The sequence below is a fragment of the Alligator mississippiensis genome, chromosome 2, assembly GCF_030867095.1.
Source record: "Alligator mississippiensis isolate rAllMis1 chromosome 2, rAllMis1, whole genome shotgun sequence".
Lineage (NCBI taxonomy): Eukaryota > Metazoa > Chordata > Crocodylia > Alligatoridae > Alligator > Alligator mississippiensis.
Genome location: NC_081825.1, coordinates 73355544 through 73383524, shown reverse-complemented (window position 1 = coordinate 73383524; position 27981 = coordinate 73355544). Strand labels below are relative to the sequence as shown.

Sequence of the window (27981 nt, the reverse complement as noted above, 5' to 3'; positions counted from 1 at the left end):
GGAAGTTAAATTATTCACACACACACAATTATGATCAGGAAGTTAAAATGTTATCTTTCCTTATTTGGCTATTGTAAATTATGTTGATACTGAAATAGTGGATCTTGCCTTATAAATTAGTTTTGTTTTCTTTTGAATACTGGATCCTCATCATTATTTTTGCTTTAGTCTTTCTTATAGAAATCCAAAAGAGGGAAAAAAATAACAAGTCAGTAATTTTTTTTAGATGTGAGTTATGTATTAATGATGTTTTGCAAAATTCCTTATCCATTAGAGGAAAGCATTTTGCACTGGACATATTATAATTGGCCCTGTTTTTTTTTCCTCTTGGTTTATAATAATATTCTCCACACCTGCAGTCTATGCTTGCTTTCTTTAGAGAATCTCAAAGATGCTTATTAATCTTGGTACTATTACAACAGTAATAGTAACTGTACTCTACCTTTCCATAGTATCTTTGAAGAAAGGATACGAGCATATTTTGCAAACATTAATTTAGCCTAACTGAATTATTAGGAGTAGGATAATAAAATGGCTAAAATAGTACTTGATTAGGAACATTAGGCTTAAAGAAATCAAATCAAAGTAATGCATTGTGTGACAAATTTGTGAAAACATTCAGAGGTTATGATGTGCAATGAGAAAACGTTCAGATGTTATAATAGTCTATACCTATAAGACAATCCTACATTTAAATAATCTTCTAGTAAGCTTCCTGACATTATTCTTACAAGGGAGGAAGGTCCCCATTTTACTTCAGAAGGAAATGAGGTATGAAGAGATTAAGTAACCTGCCCAGTAACACAGACACAGTAGGGCTAGGGACAGACATTACATATAAACCAGTTTAAGTGATCAGAAACTGATTTAAACCTGTAACAGAACAGAAGTTCAGTGCACATAAATCAGTATCAAAATGGTTGAAACTGGTTTAAAGTAAACTTGGTTAAATATAGTATCAGACTTAACTGATTTGGGACAAACCATTTTATGCAATGTCTGTCCCAGACCCCTTCCTGGTTTAAGTTAAACCAGAGTCCCCTCCCCCCCACCCACATCCCAGATACTTGTAGCCCTGGCAGGGGGGGTGGGGGGGTGGAGGCAGGGTTGGGTTGGGTTGGGTTGTTTGCTCCAGAGAGCAGGGTTGGCCCCACCCTGCTGCTCCCTAGCCAGAGCTCTGGTGGAGACTGCAGGTACAGCAGGGTTTGCCTGGCTTCCCCTTGTCCACCCTCCTCACTGCTTGTTGCTCAAGCAAGTATCTCCTCTCCCTCACACACATCTCATGGGCTCTAGCCCCATGGACCCAAGGCATGTAGTATGTTAGCTAATGCTGAGATGTGTGTGTGTGTGTGTGTGTGTCTCCAATTTCACTGGGGCAGGACAAAGGCAGACAGGACAGTATCCACTTAGGACTTTTTGGAGCTAATCAACAGGTCAGCTGGTAAAGTCCCTCCATTCCTTCCTTAGAAAAAAGTTGTTTAAGAAGAGCTTGAACTAATAAGAGGCTTTTGTTTTGTTGATGGGCTGCTAAACTCTGTGTTATCAGCTACCTGCTGGCTCCCTCACCTGTTTTCTGCAGACAGTATGAAGAAGCAAGGAGGGTGAGATTGAAAAGCTCAGTATCATCAAGAGATGCATGCACTGCACATAAGCAAGCCTTCCTCCACCTCCCCCCTTTGCCTCAGAATGCTAGCTGGGGCCTGGGGTCTGGCAACACTCTTGTCCTTTGAGCAGTGAACAGGGAAAAGCCTGGGACTGCGCAGGCACGGTGGGAGTTAAACCCCTCCCTAATCAGAGCATCCTACCAGGGCCTGGCCATGCCTCTCCCCAGCTCAGCACTATGAAAGGGAAGGGTGGGGTGCTCCCACACCCCCTGGCTTCTAGCCTGCACTACTGCAGGCATGTGCCTGTATTTCCTGAGTCCAGAGGGAATGTCTGTTCACTTGTAAATCAGTTCAACCTAGGCTGGTTGGACTAACCTGCCAAGATTGAATAATCAATTCAGGCTCAGGCTTTTTGAATGTCTGTCCCGAGCCTAGAGGTCAGGAATAAGACCCAGCTCTTTATACTCTTACAACTATGTTGCACTTTTCTTTTTTTGACTGGAACATTAAATGCGAAGTGTTCTTGATAAACAAAAGAGTTGTTCCTCCTTGCAATAATAATATCAGCCAACCCATCTGTACTCAACTGCACTTAATACTTCAAAGAACAGCAAATATGAGTAGTATTAAAAGCATACTGTATTTAGCAGAGTGGAATGAATAGCTATGAGAAAGTGTATCTGAAAATGCTTTCTCCTAGTTGAGAAATATGTCTCAACAATCTTTGCCCATTTTTTCTCCTAAATAGTATGTATAAGCACATGTTCATAGAAGGCAAATAGCAGACCTAAAGCTGAGATCCATTTACTTATGAAACAGCATTTGTTTCAAATACTAGTGAAACTAGTGTAAAAAACATTAGCAAGTAGAGAAAAATGCCATGTGATGGAGGGGTGGGGGGTGGGCGGACAATGCCACAGTTGCCATATTGAACAATGAATATTGCACCCTTGCAATTTACAGAAAATGCATGGTCTGCAATATGTTCATGTGAAACATTTGCCAAACAACTGAATTGCAACTATGGTATTTGTAACAGTTGCAATTTCTTTTTGGACAGTTTGCAACCAGGATTAAGGGCTACTTTTGCTAAATAAATTGTTTACTGCAAATTGTTTACTCAGCTGCACCATTTAAGTTTAAATTAATTTTGTCTGCATTCATTCTTTAAATAAAGAATGTTGTGGGAGAAGGCAAAATCCACCCCTTGCAATGCAGTGGCAGGGTAAAGGTGTCAGTAGAGTCCCACTACCTCCAAGCATGTGGATTTAGAATAGCAATCGCATGTTCTCTGCCTAATCAGAGATCCATTGTAAAAAATTTCTGTGGAATTTGAGATAAAAACCAAATAAAGTTCTATATAAATTATAGTCTTAAAAATATAATAGGGAAAATAGATCCTTTCTATAGATCTTGACCCATCATGTAGAATTCTATAGCAGGGATGGAGTTTTCTGATTCTGTAAATAGATTAAATATATCTGTGATTTTCTATACTTTCTTTAAGTATTTCTGTAAGCGACCCCATGACATGATACTTTCCACACAGTGACTCTTTACCTCCTCAATGCCTGTCCCCCAGGACAGCCACAATACAAAATTTAAGCATATTGAGTATCTTGCATTGGCCTTTTGTATCAGGATAAATTCCTCCCTTTGGGAATAACAAGTAAAGCAAATTCTGAGGCAAGTATAACAGATTTTTCAGTAACAGCCATGACTTCCTTCTGGCTCCTTTGGTGGAGATTCAGGTTTTAGACACTGAGGTCCCAAACCAAATCCATCACTCTCTTAGTAAGCCTAAATGTTAACTTGCACTCAAACCCAGACAAGGTATCCATGAACACTCTCAGGGCACTTGAACATTTGCTCCAGGTGTGGAGGGTTAACACTTTAATTAGCGTGCTCCAGGAGCGGTCTCCTGTATCAGTGTCCCTACACTTCAAAATGGCAGCAGGGGTGCTTCAACTAAAGCTTATTTGAGCTTTAGTTCAAGCGCCTCTGCTGCCATTTTTAAGCTTGGGGATGCTGATATATGAGACGTAGGAGACTGCTGGAGTGCAGCAATTGCCACTCTCCAGCAGACTCGATTAATTGAGTCTGCTTCAGCGCGCTTCAACAAGCTTTAGTTCAAGCAACCCCACCACCATTTTTAAGCACAGGGATGCTAATACAGGATATGTGGTGGTGCTTAAATTAGAGCAGCTCCCAGAGGAGTGCCCTGAGAGTGTGCGTGGTACCATACCTGTCTGTGTACGGGTTAGCATGTAGGATGTAGGAAGAGTGATGAATCTGGTTTGGGACCCCACTGTCTAAAAGTTGAATCTTCACCAAAGGAGCCAAAAGGAAGTCATGGCTGTGACTGAAGAATCTGTTATACTTGCCTCAGAATTTGCTTTACTTAAATTCCTCCCTTTGGGAATAACAAGATATCCTGATGCAAAAGGCCAATGCAATATCCTCAATATGATTAAATTCCAGCACATCAGAGCAGCCTCACTGCTCATGTATAGGCACCTTCAATGCAGCCACTAGAATTGGGATTCTACTAATTGATTTTCTTCAAATGGCTGGCTACCAGTTTGTAGACCAAAGCCTGCCCATAAGTCTTAAAAATGCAATTACTTAATAACTTGATGTACTTGGCATCATTAGAAAGAATCACTCAGTGAAGCAACTGATGCCCCCAAGAATTTAACAGTTGTGAACAGCCACAAGCTTTGAAATGGTGCTTAACACTGTCTTTGCTGATGCACAACATGCACAGTAGTAGCCTAAACACAGTAACAACCAACAAAAAAAATGACATTGTGCTGTGCAGGCAAAAAAGGAAAATTGCTGATACACTTTCTTCTATGGATCTATGGTCTATTTCTTAACATGTTTCTGCCCATGAGAAACTACAGTCTCTACTTCACCATTAGGCTGATGGTGATGAGGTAAATCTCAAAATAAGAATATTCTGTGATATGATCAAGCAAGTAATTTAGAAGTGTTTGGGAAAAAAAAGTAGCTGCAACCGAATTTATGTGTATTAAGTTGCAGGAAAATGGTAATCTGGCTGGAACTGAAAACAGCAATGGTAAAGGTGAAGGAGAAAAAGTACAGCTGAAGTAGTAAAACAGAGTTGCAAGCAAATTACTGCTTCTCTATGGCTACGTTAGTGAAAATTAGTATGAAATGCTAATAGACTTTTTGTTGCTTTCTCATGCTGACAACTTGGTATACATGAAAGATTACTTTTACACTAAACTTACACAAGTGCATTTTGAACACCAGAACTTCCTGTAAACAAGGAAGTGTTCTAGTCTCTGCAATTATTACCTGACTTAGACTTGCAACATAAATTAAAAATAAAACAGTCTTCATTAATTATCTGTTCAACTGATGCCTGTACTTATATTTTAATCTTCATTAGCATGTATGAAAGAGAAAATCCCAAAGGGATTGGCTGCATGTGTTCCTGTGTTTTACTCATGTCTCTCTGGAGTTCTTAACATCTCAGAAAAATAGGCTGCTTCAATGGAAAGCATATGCCACCAGGGCCTTTTATCTGAATGCTTCAGATTAAATCAAAAGGCACAATCTGAGCAGCCATGGGCCAAAGAGAGATTCGTCTCTTTAAATCTGTGACCCTGGTGATACATTGCTTGAGTGCCTGCTACAGTGCTTGAGCTGCATCCTATAGGAGCTATTGTGAATTATATTCATGTGTGCTTGTCGAACTGTACCAGCTTGCTTATTCCAGATGGTTTTTGTTTTGTTTTTTGTTACTCCTTTTGTGAAAACCATGACTGCATGTCAGCTCTCTACCTTGAGCAAAAATCTCTCTTACAAAAGTCATTAGGTAGTTTTTGTGTTTATTTGCTAGATATTATACAAACCACATATGTATTACCTTTTTATGTGTAACAGTTGTTTGCAATCATGTTGCTTATACAAGGGATCCTGGTTTTCCCTGATATAAAATCCCAAACTCTCTGATAAAAAAATAAAAATCACCAATTCTCTAATAAATCCATTATTAAAATTAAAGGCTCCCCAGAGTCCCCCCTCCCTCGGCGCTGCTCATGCCTCTTATTCCCCCCATAGCCTTGCTGGTGCCCCTCGCCCCTCACCCACAGACCCTGCTCCCCCAGCCCTACCAGAGAGGGACCCCAGCTGCCAGGGCTATGAACCTGGGTCTGCAGCCCCCTGCCCCTGCTCCTGTCTGCTGCCTGCTGGGGGGGGGGAGGGAGCAGGAGGAGGGCAGTGAGACAGGGGGCACCACGTGAATCTACATGCACATGGCCCCAGGCAGCCTGAGAGCACTCCCACAGGTAAGTGTGATGGAGGGGACTGAGGGGGAAGTGTGATGGGAGAGAGGGGGATTGAGGCCCCTGTAAAGAGGGGGGGGCAGGGCTGAGGCTGCTGCCCAGCTGGGGGGGAGCAGTGTGGGGCTTGGGGCCCAGGGCCCCAAGGAACAGCTGCAGGGCCCCAGCAGGAGGGGGATGGGGCCCCAAGCAGCCTGTCCAGAGGGTAGGGGGGGTGAGGCTGGCTCCCCACCATGGTGCACACTCCTGAGGGAACTGGGGGGGGAACCCGTGCCCCCAGCTCTGTGCATGGGGCAGGCACGGGCTGTAGGCATGGGCTTCCACCCTGCTGCCCTCCCTCAGGGCCCCCACACCCTGGCAGGTGCAACCCAGTGTGGCAGGGTACAGCAGGATCACATGGAGAAGCTGCTCACTACTGGGAGCACCCCACTGCTCTGGCAACATGCTTCATCACCAGAGCAGTGCAGAGCTCATAGAGGTGAGCAGCTTCTCCACATAGCCCCGCTGTGCCTTGCTGCCCAGCTTCCCTCCCCCAGGGCCTCTGCATCCCAGCAGGTGTGACCCAGTGCAGCAAGGCACAGCGGGACCACACAAAGAAGCAGCTTGCTGCTGCGAGCTCCACACTGCCCTGGCGACGTGCCTCCTGCACATAGGGCTGCTCTGAGGGGCGCAACCATGTGCTGCTGCCCACACTGCAGCCCTGCGTGCAGGAGGTACATGGCCAGGACAGTAGGGACCTCCCAGCAGTGAGCAGCTTCTTCGTGTGGTCCCACTGTGCCCTGTTGTGCTGGGTCACACCCACTGGGCTGTAGAGGCCCCAGGGGAGGGCAGCAGGGCAGGAGCCCATGTCTACAGCCTACTTCTGCCCAGTGCACAGACCTGGGGGTCACAGGTTCCCCCTACGCTTCTTGGGAGCGAGTGCCACAGTGGGAAGCCAGCCCCCCCACCCCCACCCTCCAGACAAGCTGCCTGGGGCCCCATCCCCTCCCCGCTGGGACCCTGTGCATTGAGGCCTCAGACCCCAAGCCCCACCCCCCAGCCCTGACCAGCTCCCTCCATCCTTAAAGGGGCCTCAATCCCCTCTCTCTGCCTGCCACACTTACCTGTGGGAGTGCTCTCAGGCTGCCTAGGGCCATGTGCATGTAGATTCACGTGGTACCCCCTGTCTCACTGCCTTCCTCCTGCTCCCCAGCAGTTTCCTCATAGAATCATAGAAGTAGGGTCAGAAGGGACCTTGTAGACCTTCAAGTCCGACCCTCTGCCTGGGCAGGAGGAAAACTGGGCTCAAATGACCCCAACCAGGTAGGTATCGAGCTGCTTCTTAAAGACCCCCAGGGTAGGAGCCAGCACCACTTCCTTTGGAAGTTGGTTCCAGATCCTAGCCGTCCTAATTATGAAGTAGTTCTTACGGATGTCTAATCTAAACCTTACTCTCCAACAACTTGTGGCCTTTATTCCTTGTTATCCCGGGGGGCGCTAGGGGAAACAAGGTCTCCCCCAAACCCTTCTGGTCCCCCCTAGTGAGTTTATAGACGGTCACCAGGTCCCCCCTCAGCCTTCTCTTGTGAAGGCTGAACAGGTTCAGGTCCCGTAGCCTCTCATTGTAGGGTCTGCCCTGCTGTCCCCAGATCATGTGGGTGGCCCTCCTCTGGACCCTCTCAATGTTGTCCACATCCCTCTTGAAGTGGGGTGCCCAGAACTGGACACAGTACTCCAGCTGTGGCCTGACCAGTGTCGTGCAGATGGGGAGGATCACCTCCTTGGCCCTACTTGAGATGCACCTGTGGATGCACAATAGGGTCCGGTTAGCCCTGCCAACCGTGACCTCGCATTGTCGGCCCATGTTCATCTTGGATTCAGTGATGACTCCAAGATCCCTTTCTGCCTCCGTGCTCTCAAGAAGGGAGTTTCCCATCTTATAAGTGTGCTGCCGGTTACTACTGCCCAAGTGCAGCACCCTGTACTTGTCAGTATTGAAACGCATCCTGTTTTTGTTATCCCACCCCTGCAACCTATCCAGGTCTTGCTGCAGTCTTTCGCTTCCTACTAGCGTGCCCACCTCACCCCAAATTTTGGTATCATCAGCAAATTTGAACAGATTGCTTTTCACCCCATCGTCCAAATCTCTGATAAAGAAATTGAACAGTGCGGGCCCAAGAACCGAGCCCTGGGGTACTCCGCTGCCCACTTCCCCCCAGGTCAAATATGACCTGGGGGGAAGTGGGCAGCGGAGTACCCCACCCTCTGAGTACGACCCTTCAGCCAATTAGCAAGCCACCTGACTGTGTAGGCATTGATGCCACAGTCACCTAGTTTTTTAATGAGGATGGGGTAGGAGACGGTGTCAGAGGCCTTGCTGAAGTCCAGAAAGACTATATCCACGGCGACACCTGCATCCAATGCTTTTGGACCTGATCGTAAAAGGCAATCAGGTTGGTCTGACATGACTTGCCCCTAATGAAACCATGCTGGTTGCCCTTGAGCATCATCCCCGATGCCAGCCCATCACAGATGTGCTCCTTGATGATCTTCTCAAAGAGTTTCCCCAGGATTGAAGTAAGACTGACGGTCCTATAGTTGCCCGGGTCCTCCCTCCTCCCTTTCTTAAAGATGGGGACCACATTGGCTATCTTCCAATCATCTGGCACCTGGCCTGAGCACCACGAGCACTCATAAAGCTGTGCCAAGGGCCCAACAATAACCCCTGCTAGCTCCCTCAACACCCTGGGGTGGAGAGCATCTGGACCTGCTGACTTGAACACGTCCAGCCCCTCCAGAAGTACTCTAACCCGGTCCTCCTCAACCTTAGGTCTTGAGGCATTCCCCTTGAGTCCGTCTTGAAACATGGTGGGGGAGTCCCGGTCCCTGCACAAGAAAACGGAGGTGAAGAATTTGTTAAAGAGGTCTGCCTTCTCCTCTGGCGCAACCACCAGATTGCCCAGCGCATCTTGCAGGGGCCCCACATTTCCCGGTGCCTTCTTCATCCTCCCTATATATTTGAGAAAGGACTTTTTATTATCTTTGATCTTGGATGCCAGTCCTAGCTCTATGTCTGCCTTAGCTTTCCTAACAGCCCCGCTACAGGCCTGAGCAGTGGAGGTATACTCTTCTTTGGAGATAGCGTCCCCTTCCACCACGTGTACACTGCCTTTTTGGCAACCAGGCATTCAAAAACGTCCTTGGTGAGCCAGGGAGGCTTTTGGGCACTCTTGCCCCCCTTGCTTCTTGTTGGGATCGTCACCCCTTGGGCCCTGAGTATCGTCTCCTTAAGGAACGACCACTCATCTTGGGCACTGAGTCCCCCTGCCCTCGAGAACCCCAGTGCCTCTCCCACCAATCTCCTCAACTCGTTGAAGTTGGCCCTCTTGAAGTCTAGGGCTACCGCCTTGCTGCAGGCCCTTGACACCCTGCATTGGATGATGAATTCCAGCAAGCGATGATCACTATCACCCAGGTGGTCAAGGACCTGGAGCCCCCTTACCAGATCATCGCCTTTGGCCAGGACCAGGTCCAACAGGGCATTTCCTCTGGTGAGACTGTGTACCTCCTGGGTTAAGTGGAGGTCCTGTACCTCAATCAGGAACCTCCTGGAACGGTCCGACCTGGCTGACTGCTTCTCCCAGCAGATGTCTGGGTAATTTAGATCACCCATGACAACTACATCCCTTGCCTTAAGTGCCTCAGCAAGCTGGCCCAAAAATTCCCAGTCCAGCTCCTCCCCTTGGTTGGGGGGTCTGTAGTAGACCCCCACCGTTAAATCCCTCTCCCCACGACCCCTTGTATCTTGACCCGGAGCACCTCAGCTTGCCCCTCCTCTGACCCCATTTTGCTGGCAGAAGATGTGTATTGCTCTTTGACATAGAGCGCCACATCTCCTCCCTTCCTTCCTTCTCTATCCCGCCTCTAGAGCCTATAGCCCCTAATGCTAACTGCCCAGTTGTGGGATGAATCCCACCATGTTTCTATAAGCCCTACTATGTCTGGGTTTGAACTGGCTATTCTGAGGGCAAGTTCCTCCTGTTTGTTCCCCATACTGCCTGCTGGGAACTCATTGCAAAACTGGAAAATCTGCAGGTTTCTCCAGTAAAACAAGAAATCCATTTTTGCCTCTGGCAAAAGGTAAAATCTGCTGTTTACTCCATTTTTCTGTGGGAAATGGAAAACCCGGATCCCTGCTTATAACATTTTGAAATGCTTGATTCAGAAGAGGGTAAAGCTATATGCCAGTACATGTAATCAAAGGAGAGAAAAAATCTGCATTCATTTCCCCCTCTCCCTCCCAAACTAAAAAAAACATTAACTGACTTGGGACCTTCACCAAACTTCAGTGATTATAGTCATATGCATCTGAAATCAGTGGACAGTGTCACATGTTCAGCATAACAGTTACTAAGTATAGTTAAAATGCAAGCAGATGTACCTTAAAGCAGTTAAGTGGTCTCTTGACATTACAAAGTTTTTCCCTTTTAGGTGAGGGTTATCTCATAACATATACTAACTTGAATACATCACTAAAGGTGAAACTACACTTTACACTTAGACCATACTAACATAAAAGTCTGTACATTAAAGCTCATTAACTAATGCTAAATGCTCTCTGAGTATCTCAAAATTATGCCACTTCAGGCAAGGGTTAACTCTGGGCTATGCTACCTAGCTTGTGTTAAAGTAACTTCAGTCTGCTCCATGGAGATAAAATGAGGAATTAAAAGTCTTTCAGCATCTCAAGATGCACTGCTTCTACCACCCTCCTGCCCCCCACCCCCCACCTTCACCCAGAATCAGGATAGAGCCAAGGTGTCCTAGCTTCTAGACACACTCCTGCTCACTTGCACTCTAGTGGCAAGTTGAAGCTGTGCAGGCAAGAAATTATATTAACCCTTAACACGCAACAGATCAGAGCACATTCTCTAACTTTAACACTTAGACCATACTAAATCTATTGAATGTTAAGTCAGCGGTTCCCAACCTTGGATCGTGGCCTGAATGAGGGTTGCAGGGGCAATACCAGCAGTGCTGCATACAAAGGATGAGCCGCACCGTGTGGTGGGACCTCCCCCTCCCCTGGGCTGCCGCCATCGTTGCACTCCACTCCCAGCAGCGGGTCACGGCAAAAAAAGGGTGTGAACCACTGGTCTACGTGTAACATGTAACTTCAACCTAAATTCTATAGCTCTATGACTGTTACAAGTGAACATGTGACACCCCCATCATAGATACTAACTTTAATAAAATGCTTCAATGATTTGCTGCTGTTAAAATCAGTGTGTGACAAGGCCCAGTGTTAGAAAACTGTTCTGAATATTCTTCAATTAAATAGATATAATATTCTGTTCAGATTTAGGGCATGGACATGCAAGAGATTTAGTATATAATAAAAAGGGCAGGGATTTACCACACATCACCTGATCCATTACAATTGCCCATGTGCATATACTAATCTTATGGCAAATAGAATCTAGTAAGTGGTAAATTAGCCCTCAGTAAAAGCATGCTAAGCTTGTGTGGTTTAGCTCTCATCCACTGCAGGATAAGCATGTACACCCAGAGTATTATGAAGCAGATGATGTGCTTTTATCCTACGGTAAATTTTTTGTGCACCCACACCCCTTATTATATTTTTAGTATTCTAGGTAATAGAAATATAAAAGGAGTATCGTATTGTATCTAACATGTCACACAATTCTGGTAGAGCTTCCAGATGCTTTACACTTACAAGGCTGCTGTGCTTGGGTCCCACCATAGCTGCTTTAAGGTTCATTGCAGCCAGGTAGGCTCTAGCGTATCTGACATATTTCCTGATTTACAGACTATCTGGGCAACTTACATGTGATGGACCTCTGGTCCAATGCATGATAATTAGCACATGTCAAAGTCTAGTGCAAGTCTTCTGGAGCATGCTAATTAGCACACACTCCAGCAGCCTCTGTATCACGTGTATTCAAGTTTCCACACATTTCAAAATGGTGGCAGGGGCATTTTAACTAAAGCTCATTGAATGAGCTTTAGTTAAAGTTACCCTGCTGGCATTTTAAAACACAAGACACTGAATACACATGATGCTGTGGGTGCTTTAATTAGAGTAGCTCTGAGCACTGCTCTAATTAAAGTGCCCCCTCCCCCCACAACCTGGAGCATGTGTATAGATGCCTTTTGTCTTTACTCAACCACTGAAATGGGACTAAATGACTTGGCAGCTGTAAACCAAGGATCAGTGCTCACTTTCTGACTCCACCAAGACTCTGTTGTATGTTAAGCAAACCCATTCCAGACCTCAACCCATGTGACCACTTTAGGTTTACAGTTAACTTCTTCAGAAATGTGAGAATAAAAGAAGCAGGGACCTATGCAGGTTTTGTAAAGGTGTCAAAGAATAAATACTCTTCACTTTAACTAACATAAGAAATCTGTAGATTAAGACAGAGTAATGAACACCTGCAGATACTTCCCTGCCTCAAGGATATATGAAACATTAATATTGGTATAATTTAAATGCTTTATAAATTAATGTAAATTTCATTGGGATCCAGAAGGGGCATGCATCCAGTTATCGCAAGGCAATTGCTGGAATAAAAAATATTACAACACATTTCCAACAAGGTGGCAGGAGAGCAAGCAATAGTGTTGTGAATCAAACAGCTACTCTGGAGATAACTGTGGACCCTTAATAACTATATCAGTGTACTTAATACAGGTATAGTTTTAGAGTTGCTTGCTCCTGCTGTAGCTTTACACCAGGTTCCAGTAAATTACACTGATGTATGGCATATGCACACCGGAGTATAGATGGGTTATACTGATGTAAACATGAATGGGTTTAGCTCTCTTCTCCATCCTTAAGCACTCTTGACCTTAGGTCAAAGTCATTTAAGGACATTAGGTATATTCCTTTTGTTTACTTGGTTCTCTAAATGCCTATTGCTTGATCACCAAATCAGAGTTCATGTCCTTCTGCTGTCTTGGCCAAACCTTCTTCAATAAGGCTAATTTGGAACCCTTTGTTTTCTAATTTCCAGAACAAGATTAAAAAAGTAAACTGAGATGCATAAAAATTATTTAAATGTCCCATAGTATTCAGAAAGTATGGCCTATTGCCAGTCCTGTTACCTACATAATTATCTATGTGCACTCATTAATGCCCATCTGATTTTTGTTGTTGTCCAACCTTGGCATTGATTGTGATTTTTATATCAAAATGAGTCATGCAAAACTTGCAATGATGTACCTTAAGGCTAGGTACAGACAGTCAAAAAACCGAAGGCTGAATCGATTCAATCTTTGCAGGTTAATCTAAAATGCACAGATTAAATTGAAATAGAAGTGAACAGACATTAACCTTTGATTCAGAAAATGTGGCTGCATGCCTACAGTGGCTCAGGCCAGAAGCCAGGAGGCGCTAGAGCACAGCTTTCTGGCAATGTGTTCACTTCCTCTTCTTGCTGCCCCTGAGGTCTCTAGGATTTGCAGTCCAGAATTATAACAGCAGGACTCTGCAGGGTTGCTCATCACTTCCTCTTCCTGCTTCCAGGTGCCTGTGGGATTTGTAGTCCACAGTTGCAGCCAGCAGTCAGTTTGAGTGGGGAAGGAGTGTTTAATCCCGCCCTCCCCCCCGGCCCCAGCTGTCCCTTCCCTCCTCTCTTCTCCCCATCCCCAGTCGGGCTTTCCCCTGCTGCCCCTTGTCAGCCATCCCTCACTACTCCAGCTAGGGAGCAGAGGGGAGGAACCAGCCCTGCTCTCTGAAGCAAACAGCACAGCCCAGCCCAGGGCTGGAATGTATGTTGGGATCCTGGGGAACTCTGATTTAACTTAAACCAGGAAGGCATCTGAGACAGAAGTTTCATAAACCGGTTTGAGCCAAATCAGTTAAGTCTGATACTGCATTCAACCAAGTTTATCTTAAACCAGTTTCAGCCATTTTGCAACTGATTTATGTGCACTGAGCTTCTGTTCTGTTATAGATTTAAACCAGTTGCTGATCACTTAAACCGATTTATGTGTAACTTCTGTCCCTAGCCTAAAGGTGAACACATTCCCCACTCTACAAACAAGGCAAAAAAAAAATGAAACAAGGATTTTATTGTTCTGTCACTTTTTATTTAAGTCTATGCCTGTGATTCATAAGAGGATAAAAAGTGTGCGGTATCCCTACTACTATGTCCTCTGCTTATTAGAATCACATCGCTCAGAGCTCTTTTGATTCTAATAACTGGCAACTCTGAAAAGTGGTAGCAAAGCAAAGTGAGTGAAATAAAGATCTTGGGCAGATTCCTGCCCAAGAAAACCTCTATGCAGTTTTGGTACTTCATTCTGTTTCATTCACTTACTCCTTAGATGTATAGCGAATATACACAGACAGGCAACGTGAACTAAAGTGGATCCGAATCCAGGAACCAACAGAAAAAAAAGCTTGTAAACATAGACTATGGTTTAAAATTTTTATTCTAATCAGCGGCTGATTCTATAGAGCAAAATGATAAATAGTGGTGGAAAATGCACATAGCACAATGCTTTCAGTATTTGGTTTTGGGATTTTCATTCTAATATGCAGGTGATTCTATTACAAGAGTTTGTAACAAGCAGGGCACACTGTTGTTGAACTAATCTGTTAGGAACATTCTGCTTTTTTTTCCCCTCTGCAGTAATTATTAAAAGTCTGTCCCCAGAATATCTTATGTCACTTCTGGGGGTGTAAAAGGATGATGTTTTTCAAGCTACAAGGCTCATGATAACACATGAGTAACAACTGGACAAATTGAATCCAACATTAGAAGTACATCTTTACTAACATACCACGTTGTTCTTGGATCATGGTACAGCTGCAGCTGCAGCTTTTCAGCACTAAATCCTCATGACAAGATGAAGACTGAAGTGCAATTAAAGGGGCGGCGTGGAGAACAAGAATCAAAAAAGGAAGAAAAAAAACAGGCACCGACAACAGTAGAAATATCCAATAGCAGCATAAATCTCATTAACTGAAACTCAATACGTTGTTGTCTTTGTTACAATAGTGAATCTAAAGTTACTTAGGCTACATGTGGAATATTTTCCTGAAACTTTACTTTTATTATTCTCCTCCCTTGAATTGTTGTAGTAGTGATTCACACCATATGGCTTCCCTTCTGTCCTCCTCTGTACTGTTTACAGTTCAGTATCAATCTGACCTCCAATTTTGTTATTCCTAATACAAACTCTTTATTTTGAAGCAAAAATCTTAACACACACCCTCAGAACACTACACTGCAAAGTACTTTTAAATCTTCAAAAGTGTACACTTCCTTTGTTTGAATGACATACTTAGAGTTATACAGCAGTGGAATAGCTTTCAGAGGTATAAACAGTAGCATATGTGGTCTTATTCACTTCCAAAGACCTTTTTATTCAACAACAAAATAAATCATTAATAATCTGCTTTTATACACCAAAGGTCTTTCAGTTTTCTCTTACACCTTCATATCTCAGCCCCCATACACAGCCAAGATTATACTAGATTTGGTCATATAAAGCATCTTCTTTAAAGGGTTCTGAATGCCAGAATACATTTTGTCACTTCAGTCTTCCTCCACAGAACTATGCAAGCATCTTTCACAGAGCATAAGCTGCTTATCCTGAGACATTCAAACCTGAAATTAGTTAGAAATATTTTTTTTAAAAAGTCTGAAAGTCTCAAATGCCTAAAATACAAAGCCATTAATCTCTGCAGTACAGTAGGTCACTAGTTTGAATGTGCCTAAGACATGACCAAGAGCTGTAACAGTCTCCTGGCTTGCAGAAGAAGAAATACATTGGTGGCTTCAGTCTTATTCCCAAGCTACAGATATCTTCATCGCCATACTGTAGTTCTTGCTGAAGATCTCAGGAGGGGCACTAGAGACTTGACCACTTGGACTATGGAGATACAATCCCTCTGCCTCTAAAAGCCCAGGGCAGGGCTGCAGCAAAGTGGAAGAATTTTCTAAGCTCACATGCAGTGCTCAAGCTTCTGGAAAAAATGCCTTCAATCTAAGAAGCTGTCAATCTGGCATTTTTCATGAGAATTAAATTCACTTAAAAAAAAAAAGTAAAAAAGTTGCCTTCTCTGTTTCTCTCATTTTGATTGATTATCTATGGTTCTACAGCATATTACATGATCACAGCAATGTTCTTTGGAGATATAATCATCAAAGAGCATTACTCAGTTGGCGTAATACATGTGAGAGGTGTAAATAATGAAACAGAACAGGGGGCCATTAAATATATATATATTTTTTGTTTTCTATGCTGGGAGGCTGGTTTACGAAGCAGGGGGTATGCTTTTTTAAGCAAGAATTTTAAAAAGCTCTCCTTTCAGCCAATCCATCTGTTTGGATTGGGAGCCCTGCAGACCTGGCAAACCTTGAAGGTTTAACACTGTTCATTCTGGTGCTCCAAGTGGTGGGTATCTCAGTGGCTCATGTAGCTCAAATTTAGAGCTAAATAGGTATATTCCCAACATCATCTGTTCAGCAGAAATTTGAATCCTGCCCTTACAATCCAAGCTTTAACCAGTTGTGCATTGCACGATGTTCTGTAAAGTCTGTTTTCATGTAGCACATCAAATACAAAACATTGTAACTGTTAATTAAAGATTGGTCTAGAATAGAGGAGAGAACGGGAAGCAAAGTATTCAAGCATATGCGCCTTTGACTTGTAGGAGGGTTGAAAAGCAGCTGATTGTGTATGGATAATTACCGTGACTCGGTTTGGCAGACCCCTATTGTTATCAAAGTTGCACATTTGCCTCTTAAACTGTTCAAACATGGAACTCCAACATTCATGTCAAGAAAGGCTTGTGAAACCAGCTGCTTTGTTAAATCTCTTTGTGTAGTTGTTCAAAAGTGTATACCTTGTGTCAGTTTTTCTATTTTGTGGTGAAGAACGGAGAGTAAAAAACACCCTTCCTGGTTTCTTTTTTTTTCCCCCACATTTTTTCCCTGCCAGTGCTATCTGCCACTACAAAATACCAGAAAAAATCAATCAATCTAAGTTATATTTTACTGTGGTACTGAGAGCATTTTGATCTCCCTTTTTAAACTATATAAATTAGCAGTAATAACAAAGCAGCACTACATTAAAGCATGAGTCCTATTTTCACTTCAGGTTTACACTGCTCTTTCACTGTAAAAGAGCATAAAGAGTGTGTACATGGGTTTGAGCCTAGCTCAGCAATGTAAAGGGGCTTCATTATAAATAAAAATTGAACCTACTGGAGTTCAGCAGGATAAACATTGAAGATGTAGCCAGAATCCAGAAAACTGCTTTAAATTGTTAAATTAAGACTTTAACAGAGTAACAAGCACTTGCTTCCACTTCTTATTTTTCTTTGAGAGAGTTACAAGACTAAGGTTACAGAAGTAGAGCAGCAAGAAATGGAAAAAATAAGATGTGTGCGTGTGTGCACCATCGTGGAGATAGTCAAATGGAGTGGTCTCACTGTCCCTGGTCACTTACCAACCATGCAGTTCTTTTGGCACAGAGATGTGTAATGAGGGTAAATCAAATAATTTCTGTGTGAAAATGTATAGATGGTATCTAAACCTTCTTTTTTTTCTAGTTAGAATGGTACAACCCAATGCTATTATGTTGCTGTGATTATTGATGAGGCGCTTAAACTACATTAGCCATTCGAGAAACAAAAACACCTGATTCTCCACTGTTTTGAGTGCGTGTCTATGTATAAAGTGAGTGTCAAGGGTTCCCATTTGACTTTGGGGATACTTTATATCTATTTTGCATGCAGTTTACACAGATGTATATGACCCGTGAAGGTCGTTTGCAAGGTAAAAGGCAGTGGAGAATCTTTCCCTAGTAGTGATGATGTCAGTCTCACTAAAATGTGGTATGTTTCTTGATAAGCTAAGTGAATGAACAAATATAGCTCCAACTTTTAGGTTAAATCTTTGATTGTAATGGTGTAAATTGGTGACTCAAATTTCACATGCTTATTCACATAAAAGGGCATGTAGGACAGGGCAGTAAAATGCTGTCTTCAGATGGCAATGGCTACACGTGTATCTTATTTATGACCGAAATCACATAATATTGAATTTTTATGTTTGAAAACTTTAAATTTCACATAGTGTGTGAAAGTGTTACTAAATAATAAATCAGAGACCCTTACTCTAGCAATCAAGAGACAAAAATGCACTGCATGAAAGTTTCTCATTTAGTACTGAGAAATCTCTTGTGCATAACTGCCTGCCTTGGATCAAACTATACTTTTTAACCTCAAACAAAGGGGGGAAAAAAGAATAAGAAAAAAAACTAAAGAGTCTTAGAAAAAGGACAGCCAGAACATCCTCTAACAAAAATGGAAATGACTCAAAATACAACTCAAAGAAAACAAAAAGGGTTAGGCATTTTTGAGTTACTGTTTAATCTTGCAGGTAAACCATGAGAGCTCAAAAGTATGCAAACCCACCTACACTAGAAAAGAGTATGGAAAATGCACAAGGAATAAAAAAGATAAAGTCCAGATCCCAAACTGAGATGAATAAAAAACAGTAATCTACTTAAGATGGCATGTCTCTCATGTAAAGGGCCACCCTTGATACTGCTTGTTAACCAGAAGTATTTTCTGAGGCAGTATGTTCATTCTACTTGTCTTATTTTAGCAGATGTGGATGTGAAATTTATCCAAAATGATATATTGAAAAATTTCCCAGTCTTTCTTTTTTTAGTAAATGTAAATTGTAACTGACAGTGCTGACAGTATCAAACTGCATGACGGTTCAACAGAACACACAAGCCAACATTATGGATTTTTTTTCTTTTTTAAATCTAAACTTTTAAGCTCATTGCAGATTGGCAAGACAAACTGTTTTATCTTTGCCATACTTGCTGGGGCTTGAAATCTTTGACAATGAAGCCCAAAATACTATTTATTGTCAAGGTGCTCGGATATCAAGCTAATGGGTACTCTTTACGAACCTGTATCAGTGCATGATGTGAAGCCACACAGTTGCGTATCCTTAAAACATGTTTTTTGGGGATATTTTTGTAACTTTTGTTAATCCCAGTTCAGTGAGACAGGAATGAGAACAGTAGGTTTGGATGATATTCATCTTCCCTCTAGGGCATAAACCTTCAGAAAATGACATTCATCTTACCTTGAAGTTGTGGAAGCAAAATAAATACTGTTTCTGTAGTATGGAGAACAAGATAGGAGCCAGAATTCATGTCCTGATGACTAGCTAAAACAAGGGTGAGACCCAAAGGCTATAAAATTTTGGAATGCAGCAAAAGGGATTAAAAAGCTTATGCTACTGTAATTTAAAGAATTGCATGCATCTACTTTTTCTAGTACATTAAGCGTTGTTCTCTTTAATAGTTCACTAACCTTGGCAAGTTGAAAAAAAACATTGTGTACAATTGTTTTCTTAATTTGTGCAGTGGCTAGGAAAGAAACAATAATTACATTTTTTTAAAACAGCATCCTAACTATCAGGCTAAATTGTATTCAACTATTTTTTATTTCTGTGCTCAGAGAACATACTTCTTAAAATCAGGACAGCTAGATGACTAAGTAGCCTTACACATATTAGGTAATAAATAAGATGAATGAATAATTGAAATCTTGTATTATATGGGCACCAATAGATTAATTCTTACTAGAGAACTTATTTCCAGTAATGATCTTGGGAAGTGATCTCTCATCAATAAGTGTCACAGTGAAGAAGAGGTTGCTAGAGTATTGTTTAAAGCCGTACTAACCAAGCTGTGCTCTCATTTGGTCTACTTTTCGTGTATTTATTTTCTTAAATCAAATCATATGCAGCTGAGCTAGACAAGTGAGTACTGATCCCTGGGCATACCCTACTTGCAGCCTATCAAAAGACTTTTTTCCAGGCTCTACTACAGTGCAAACAACTTGCTAATCCAAGCAACAGCTAATGGGCTTTCAACAGGACACTCAGCAGCTCGCTAAATAGCAATAAGATGTAATTTCTTACTTTTTGTGTTCAGTTAAAATAATGGAAAAGAAAAATTCTCACTACAGGTGTAAGCATAAAAAAGGAAGTTGATCTGTAATGTTTATTGATCTAGAAAGGAAAAATGTTGTTGTCAAATATATTCATTGACTTTTGAGACCCCAAATGCTATTTTATATGGAAAGGCTGGCAAATCACCGTTAAATGTTCTAACCCTAAATGAGGGAGAAGGATTCTCATTTAGATGGTTACCTATTCAGGACCTGATTCTGCATGTAAATCCACTAGGGTAGTCTAGTGTTTCCAACACCAAATTTTCTTGGTCATGCTTGCCCTAATGTTGGTCTACATGTGTGTGCAGTATTGTGTGAGCACCAGGATCTGGCCATCCCAGTGCCAAAGTATGACCTTCTTGAATATCTCTCAGGGTAATTTTTGTTTACAGGGAAAAATAAGCATCCTTTTTCTCTGTGGTTTGCATATGTTCAGTTGCATTTATCCTAAGGCTGCTACAGGAGTATTTCATGTTTTTCAGATCATAAGCTAAGTGTAAAATAAGTAAATGAATAAAAAAGAAAATCTACTAGAAGACTACCAGCTTCTAACCTAAGATAGAGTACTTAACTACCACATAACTATTAATTAGAACAGAAACAGATTCAGTTCAAAACCAATGGGGAAGTTGTGAAAAAAGATGGAAGTATTACTTTTATAAGATTGGGAGTTGAATCAGTAAAATGAAATAGAAACCTCATGCTATTTTTGATCTGTATTACAAGAGACTCAATAAAATCTGACAGTGCATCACACTCATGTTCACTAGAAACAGGCTAACAAGTTTTAATAAAATGAGAACATCCTCTTCCATCCCCCCATCTCTGAGATCTCTTCTGAGTGACATGAATCTAAGCCAAACTTTTCTGCATATTAAAAAAAAAGTTTGGCCATTTAAAAGATATTTTAATTATGTGGATTAATAGATGATTCCAAAATCTTACTTCCTTAGTTCATGGAGACCATCATCAACTTCCTTGTGTTCATATTGTCAAGGTGTTTTCCCTCAGGAAGGCAATTAATTTAATCATTTTGGGATAACTGAGTCATTTTATAGGTAGCCATGAGAATCCAAGTCAAGTAGTCTGTTCACTGTAAACTGAATATTACTTCTTAAAATAAATTCAGTCTCAAGCCAGCTCCTTTGGGAGAAGTGCTCACATCAATAAAGCAACCAACACTGGAACTAATTGATAGCTTTGTTGTCAGACTGTTAAAAAAAAGTCAATAATTAAAGTATTCTCTCTCCCTTACAGGTGATTCCCTCAAGATCAGGATTGAGGTACTTTGACAGAACAGTGTGGGGAAGACTGAAGTGCTACTGCAGGTACTGTAACCCCTCAGTGGATATTTAGAGTGCTCTGAACTGTTAGAGGAACCTGGTTTTATTCCTATTTCTGATAGACTTGTCCTTGTGACCAAGTGATCTTGCACAACTAATGACAGGTCCATGATATAAAAATGAGCAAGGAAATCTGAATAATTACCCCCATCATCTGCCCTGTTTGTTGCAGAATGGAGATCCTGGTGCATGCCTACCTGCGGTTCACCAACTTGCAATGCCTCTGCAACCTTCTTGAAAACCTTTTATGAAGGCATGAACTACATGTCTCCCAATGCTTATACATACACCATGTCCATGGCCCTTACGTCCATGACTTTACAGTCTTGAGACCATCTTATCACCTTCCTCTTAGCAGCAGCCAAAGATGACCATCCCTCAGTCAAGGAGGAAGATGTTCATTGGGGTTTGGGGTTCCCTGTGACACTTGTGACATTTACCACCCTATCATCTGTGAGAGAATGCAAGGAGAGTTCTTCTGAGCAGTGTCTTCACAGTCCTTGACTATTTCTTTCTTTATTTTAGAGAAGTTGGTGTCTAATGTTCTTTATTTGGTGTCTCTTTCTGGATCCTTCATTTAGATCCTGTGTCCTACAGTCCCATCCCTGTTTCTGTATGTCATCCCTTATAATCAGTCAAATTCAGGTCTGTGGTCTACTTTAACTTTGCCTACCAACACAGGACTTAAGTAATCTGGCACAGTTGCATCAGGAGCATTAAATTTACACCAAAAGATTTCATAAGGAAAATAATCCAATGCAGAAATCAAGAGGTAAATAGGCAACTTGAACATCACAAGTACCATGACAGGTCTTCTATTCAGTCGGTCCTTGCTTAAATCGGAATCCTACTGTTTGTCTGTACAGCTGCAACAGTAACAAACTCAACTGTTGGAGTTACTGCAAAAACTACAAAAGCTTTTTCAATAATAAGGGTTTAGAAAGCACACAAAGGCAGTATTGACTCTAGTGCAAGGGTTACAGCAAAGAGTTAGGAACTAGAGAAAAGGGTTCAAATTTTCTTGTAGCTATTCAGTATCTATATTAGCACATTGATTTTCTAAAGCTAAAAAGTGTATCCTGGTGTATGCTAGATACATAAATTCTTAATTAATGCAATTACTGGAATTTGTAAACAAGCATCACACACTAGCTATATTATCACACCAGAAAAAAACAAACATTTTTCTATTTGGAAAAGCTATACTTTTAGGCTGCTGATGAATACAGGAAGGACAGAATACTGCTTCACTTTAGGCACCCAAATGGCAATTATCCAACCCAACAACTGCTGGTTTTGGCACATATACACAGTTTGTGATCCTATTCCATATGTAATATGGATGATCAAGCACTGTGGATGTACAGTAGGCTGCTAGGCAAGGATGTGAATCTATATGTGCATAACTGAACAAGTGTAAGTCCCAAAATTGTAGCAGGGCAAAAACCTATAACCAACAAGTGTTAGACAGACAAGGAAGACCTTCCCATGGTTTACCCCGGGGGGGGCTGAAATGGTGGATCTGGCTGCAGCTGGACTCCATTTCCCAGCGGCCCCTGCCCATGTTGCTGCAGTAGGTTTCCATGGAGACCCCAGCAGTGGCAGCACCATGAGAGCACAGGGCCAAGGTTTCCATGGAGACCAGCCCCAGCAGCATTGGCAAGGGGCATGACTTGGCAGGGAGCTGTTCCAGAGCCGGGGCTGGGGTCTTGCAGTGGTGACAGCATGGTCCAAAGCTGTGGCAGAGCCACAATCCATTGCTTTCACACCCTTGCCCAGGGTGTGTGGGCAACAAATCACAGCTGAGCTCTGACTCCAGTCCACACTGTCACCACCTCAAGTTCCCCACCCAGCTGCATGCCCTGGGCAAGAGTTTCCCACCCAGCTGCATGCCCTGCCAGTGTTGCTGTGGCCTGTCTCTATGGAAATCCTTTTCCCATGCTCTCACGGCGCCACCACTCCTGGTGTCTCCATGGAAACTGGCCGCAGCCATGTGGGCAGAAGCTCCTGTGAAATGGAGTTTGCCGCAGGCCTGATCCAGCCTATTGGCCAGATTTTGCCCACCCCTGGTTTAGCCCAATGTTCTGTGGGCATTACTATGCATTATTCATTCCTTTTCGCATGCCTCTTTTTTAGCCCATTGGGAATCTGTTATTACTTCTTCCAAGGAGTGCTTACTTGGGACTCTTGCCATTGTCTAGTCCAGTGGTCTCCAAACTTTTTAAGTAGGCAAACACCTTTCGCATTTAAAAGCAACCCAAGATCTACTGCAAGCTGCTACCATCTGCCTCCCCAGCAGGTAAGTCTGTGGGGAGGGAAGTGGGGCGCAGATTGAGGCAGAGAGAAAATTATTTGGGGGTATGCCTCCCCAGCTGGGGGCCCCACTGAACTTCCTCCTCTCTCTGCAGCACTGTCCCTCACTGCAGGGGCCTCGATCTAGCCCCCGCCCCTTCCCTCACCCACAGACTGACGTGCTGGGCTGGGGCACTCAGCCCCCCAACCCAGCCTTAGATCAACTCCAAGAGGCTCCAAAATCTACCGCAAGAGGCTCCAAGATCTACTGGTGGATCGAGATCCACTGGTTGGTGACCACTGGTCTAGTCTCTGTTATCCCCTGAAACCAGCTGGAGGCTTGGCTTCTAGAGTAGGAAAAGCCCTTCTCCTTACAAATCTGAGACTTTAGACTTTCAGACCCTGCTGCTGACAGAAATGAAAAGAAAAAAAAAAAGCAAACAGCATTTTACTGGAAGAGGAAGTACATTAGTTTGACCCGGCTCCCCAGCGTCTGTATAGATTATGTGCTTCAGTGGGGCTTTTTGGTATCGTTATCGCAGGCTGATTCAATCAGCTATTAGATAAAAATGCCAAAGAGCCCCGCTGAAGCATCTGATCTATACAGACATTAGGTGAGCCCGGTCAAACTAATATGATGCCTCTTCTGGACATGGGCTGTGCTTGGCATTAGTGTGTGCCAAACTGCAAGTAAAACACTGGGTTTTTATATTTTCATGTCTGTAAGCTGCCTTGCCTCAGGAAGTTACCTTCCACTTCAGATCCCACAAGAAAGAGAGAGCACTTTGAAGTACTGAGTAGTAAAACAAAGAGCTCTTCTTCAATGAAGGTATTTACTGGGGCAACAGTCCACATACACTCATACACTCCAAAGGGTTAAGCAGTCCCTCTGTCCCCAGCCCAGCCTGCACACGCAAAAGCTAGCTTGGCTGTTCCCTGTTTCTCCTGTACCTCTCAGGCTAACACCCTCCTGTTCAAGCTGCTTCATCATCCATTACTTCCAGTTTATCTCCATCTGCTTCCCTTAATGCCTCCTAGGTACCACCTCCAAAGGGTATTTTCCAATCCCACTTTGTTGAAGTGTCAACAAAGCTATTTTCCAATCCTCTTTTGTTAATGGATGAGTCTTCTGTCTCTGGTTTCAGTGTCTCCTGACCCTTTTCTTTCTCCCTGTACAAATTAGTCAGAGGAACTGAGGCATGTAACACTATTACAGCATGAACACATTTAAACAAGAAATATTACAATAAAACTATAATCTGTCACAGCATTGAAGAGAGGGAGGTATATGAGGCCAGGAAAAAAGGACAAGCTAGAAAGTGTGTGGCTCATTGAGAAGGATTCTGCTCCGGAAGGGAACAGGGCTAGGTTCTAGCCTGCTCCCAAAAAGGCAAAAACTTCCACTATTTTCCATCCATAGAACGCAATACAAGGTGCATTGACTCAGCTTCAAGAGAAGGACCTAATGAGGGGAATAGATGTGATGCCTACCCTTTGACCTAGTGGTTAGAGCAAAGTGTAGAGAAGTTGAAGAGAAGTAGGTTTAAGCTCCTCTGGAGGATGGAGGGTCTGGAATCTGAGTCTTTAGCTTCCTGCCTAAATGCCTTAAGTACCCAAATATTGGGCTAAAACATGCCCCCCACCCACCATTGCTACTTTTGCCAGGCTACAGTTTTGCTCAGACTTGCATGTGTGGAGCTATTTACCTACCCAGCCAGAGCACAGCCTACTAAAGATGCTCTGTAGCTGTGTGGACATTTACATATCTACAGGGCTCATGGAACAAAATTACAAACTATGTTTCAGGGCCAAAAATGGTAGTTCCACAGCTTGGTAAGTGCCATTTAGGTACTTAAACTAAAATAGGATTTTGCCTGGAATGTCTTTAAAAAGAAAGGCGGGGGAGGAAGGCCATTAAAACTTGGATTCAATCAGGAAATAGAGCATGCTGTATTCTGTGTTACAAAAGAAAAATTCAAATAATATATGGAAATCTCTGCAATAATAAATTTACATATTCCAAATTACTGTTCTTAACAGCATTTAATTAGTCTTTGTATAGTTATCATCAATACTCTGAGAGCAAGGTTAATAGAAATGATCAAAAAGTGACAGATAAGAGCTAAACATACTTTTCTATTCCAGACATGATTTGAAATAGATTTTGAAAGGAAAGGTCTGAACTTATCAACAGCTCCTAACAGAAACAAGAAAGGCAAGCCTTATTACCACTATGTGTGCGTCCTTCTTTTTCAACCACCCAAGCTCACTTTAAATTATTCTTCCATTAGCTCACAGTGTTGCCTACTCCCAACCCTTGCTGAGCTCACTTCAAGAGCTACACCCAGCATGAGTCCTGTAGCTCAGAACAAGAAGCACTTTGGTGCTCTTTATTCATAGGAAAAAATGGGAGGGGGAAAGAGTCAGGGCAAGAAAAAAAAAGGGAAAGAAAGAAATCCCATGCATAGGTTACATAGCTCACTCTCCCGTATTGTACTCAACATAAAAATGAAGCACTTTACTCACCATTATACAGGCTGGATCAGGCTGATGACATTGTTCCTTTTACTTCTTGTTACCCATTACCCATATTTGTATTGTTTTGCATGTGTCGACCAAATGGTAGGCTCTAAGGCAGACACCTACAAAGGAAGTTTTATTTATGTAAGCATTTGGTTTTAGATAGGGTATTTGTTCCCAATCCTTTTTTTGCTGGGTTTTTTTTCAAACCTTCACCTGAGATCAGCTAGCGACTAAGCACTGTCTGCCTCATCTCCCAGTCTTCCCTATCCCAGCTACATAATCTGTGTTTTCCCTCACCTTCTGCACTAAGGCAGCAAAACAGGGTGGCAGCATTAAATCCATTTAACCAAGGTTAGATCCATTTAACCGGGCATGCAGGCATTCACAGCTTACATAGCCCTAAACATGATGCACCAGATCTAAAATGGGTTAACCTGGTCTAGTGAATGCCTATATGTTTATGCAGCCCCACCTTTGAGGGGAACTAAGTTTAGATTGACCTGGGTTAATTGATCTAAAATGGGTTAACCTGGTCTAGTGAATGCCTGTATGTATATGCAGCCCCAGGACTGGGAAAGTTCAGCCATTTGTCCCAGCTCTAGGGCTGTGTTGTTCCTACCCTCCCCAACCTCGAACAGGTCATTTTTACCACCCCCCTGCCCCAACTATTCTACCCCCACAGACCCACCAACCCCACCCCCCAACCTGCTAGCTCCCTGCACACCCACCCCCCCAGGTCGCACTAGCCCCTCTCCTCCACAACTTACTTTCCTCCGTCTTCCCATACTATTCCCAGCAGAGGTGAATGCCTGCATGTGATGCTCCCAGTTCAGGTTTAGGTGGCTTAAAGTAAGTCATATAAACCTCAACTGGGTCCTACAAACACTTGTTTGCACCCTAAGGTAATACCATTTCCTGACTTCTGCCTGACTTCCAGCTAACATAGCTAACTACCTCTCTCTTCTACACTAACATTGCAAATTGGGGAGGAGTAAAACATATGGGGAGAAGTAAAACAAACTTCCTTGCAGTATCTTATATTGTCACCTTCCTTAGGCTCCTGTTTTATGCAAGGCCAGTACACTCCATCACGAAATTAATGAGTAGTCTCTGGGCTGCAATAATGAGAGGTTTACAAAGTACTTCTCAAAGCTTGTTTTGGTGCTTTTCTTGGGTAGTGCACATATGTGTGTATCTAGGCAAGTGTTAGATGGGTACTGGTGAGGAGATGGACAGGTCAGTGTAAGTGGGGGGAGATCAAAGTATGGGCAACATATTGCCACCCTAATAATGCAACCTTGAAATCAGTAAGAGTTTGCCATTGCTGTAATGGGAGTATGACTTAGCTCTGGAACTACTACCATTATGAAGCCATGTACTTTCAGGCTGGTATCTAGAAATGAAGATCATCATGAAGTTTAGATGAAAAGCTGATAAACTGCATACAGAGCTGTCACTAGGGGGTGTGAACTGGGGTGACTGCCCCAGGCCCCATGCTTTGGGGGGCCCTGTGGATAGTGCCGTACAGGCCCTGCCATGGGTGCTATGCACTGCCGGCTCTGTGCTCCAGCTGTTTGCCACCCCCTGGCCCCACATGAGCTGATATGCCCCGGGCTGTACACACCCCTAGGGATGTCTCTGACTTTGAAATGATGGGAACCCAAGAAGGGTGGCTGTGCCTTAAGGAAACGATCCTTTGGGCACAAAGCGAGACAATCCCCATGCGGGGTAAAAGAGGGAAAGGGGCCAGGAGGCTTCCCTGGCTGACCGCAGAAATCCAGGGCAACCTAAGGGCCAAAAGGGGAGCACACAAAAAGTGGAAACAAGGAGAGATCACCAAAGACGAATATACCTCCTCTGCTCATGCTTGTAGGGAGGCAGTTAGACGGGCCAAAGCTACCATGGAG

At 43.1% G+C, this 27981-nt stretch overlaps 1 long non-coding RNA gene across 1 annotated transcript in view; it reads left to right on the top strand.

Annotated features, from left to right (window-relative positions):
• Positions 1-27981, top strand: part of LOC109280802 (uncharacterized) — a 618149-nt gene that overhangs the window by 210901 nt on the left and 379267 nt on the right. Inside the window, exon 2 of the long non-coding RNA XR_002087225.2 lies at positions 21174-21244. This is a non-coding gene — a long non-coding RNA (uncharacterized LOC109280802). The remainder of the gene's footprint in view (positions 1-21173; positions 21245-27981) is intronic.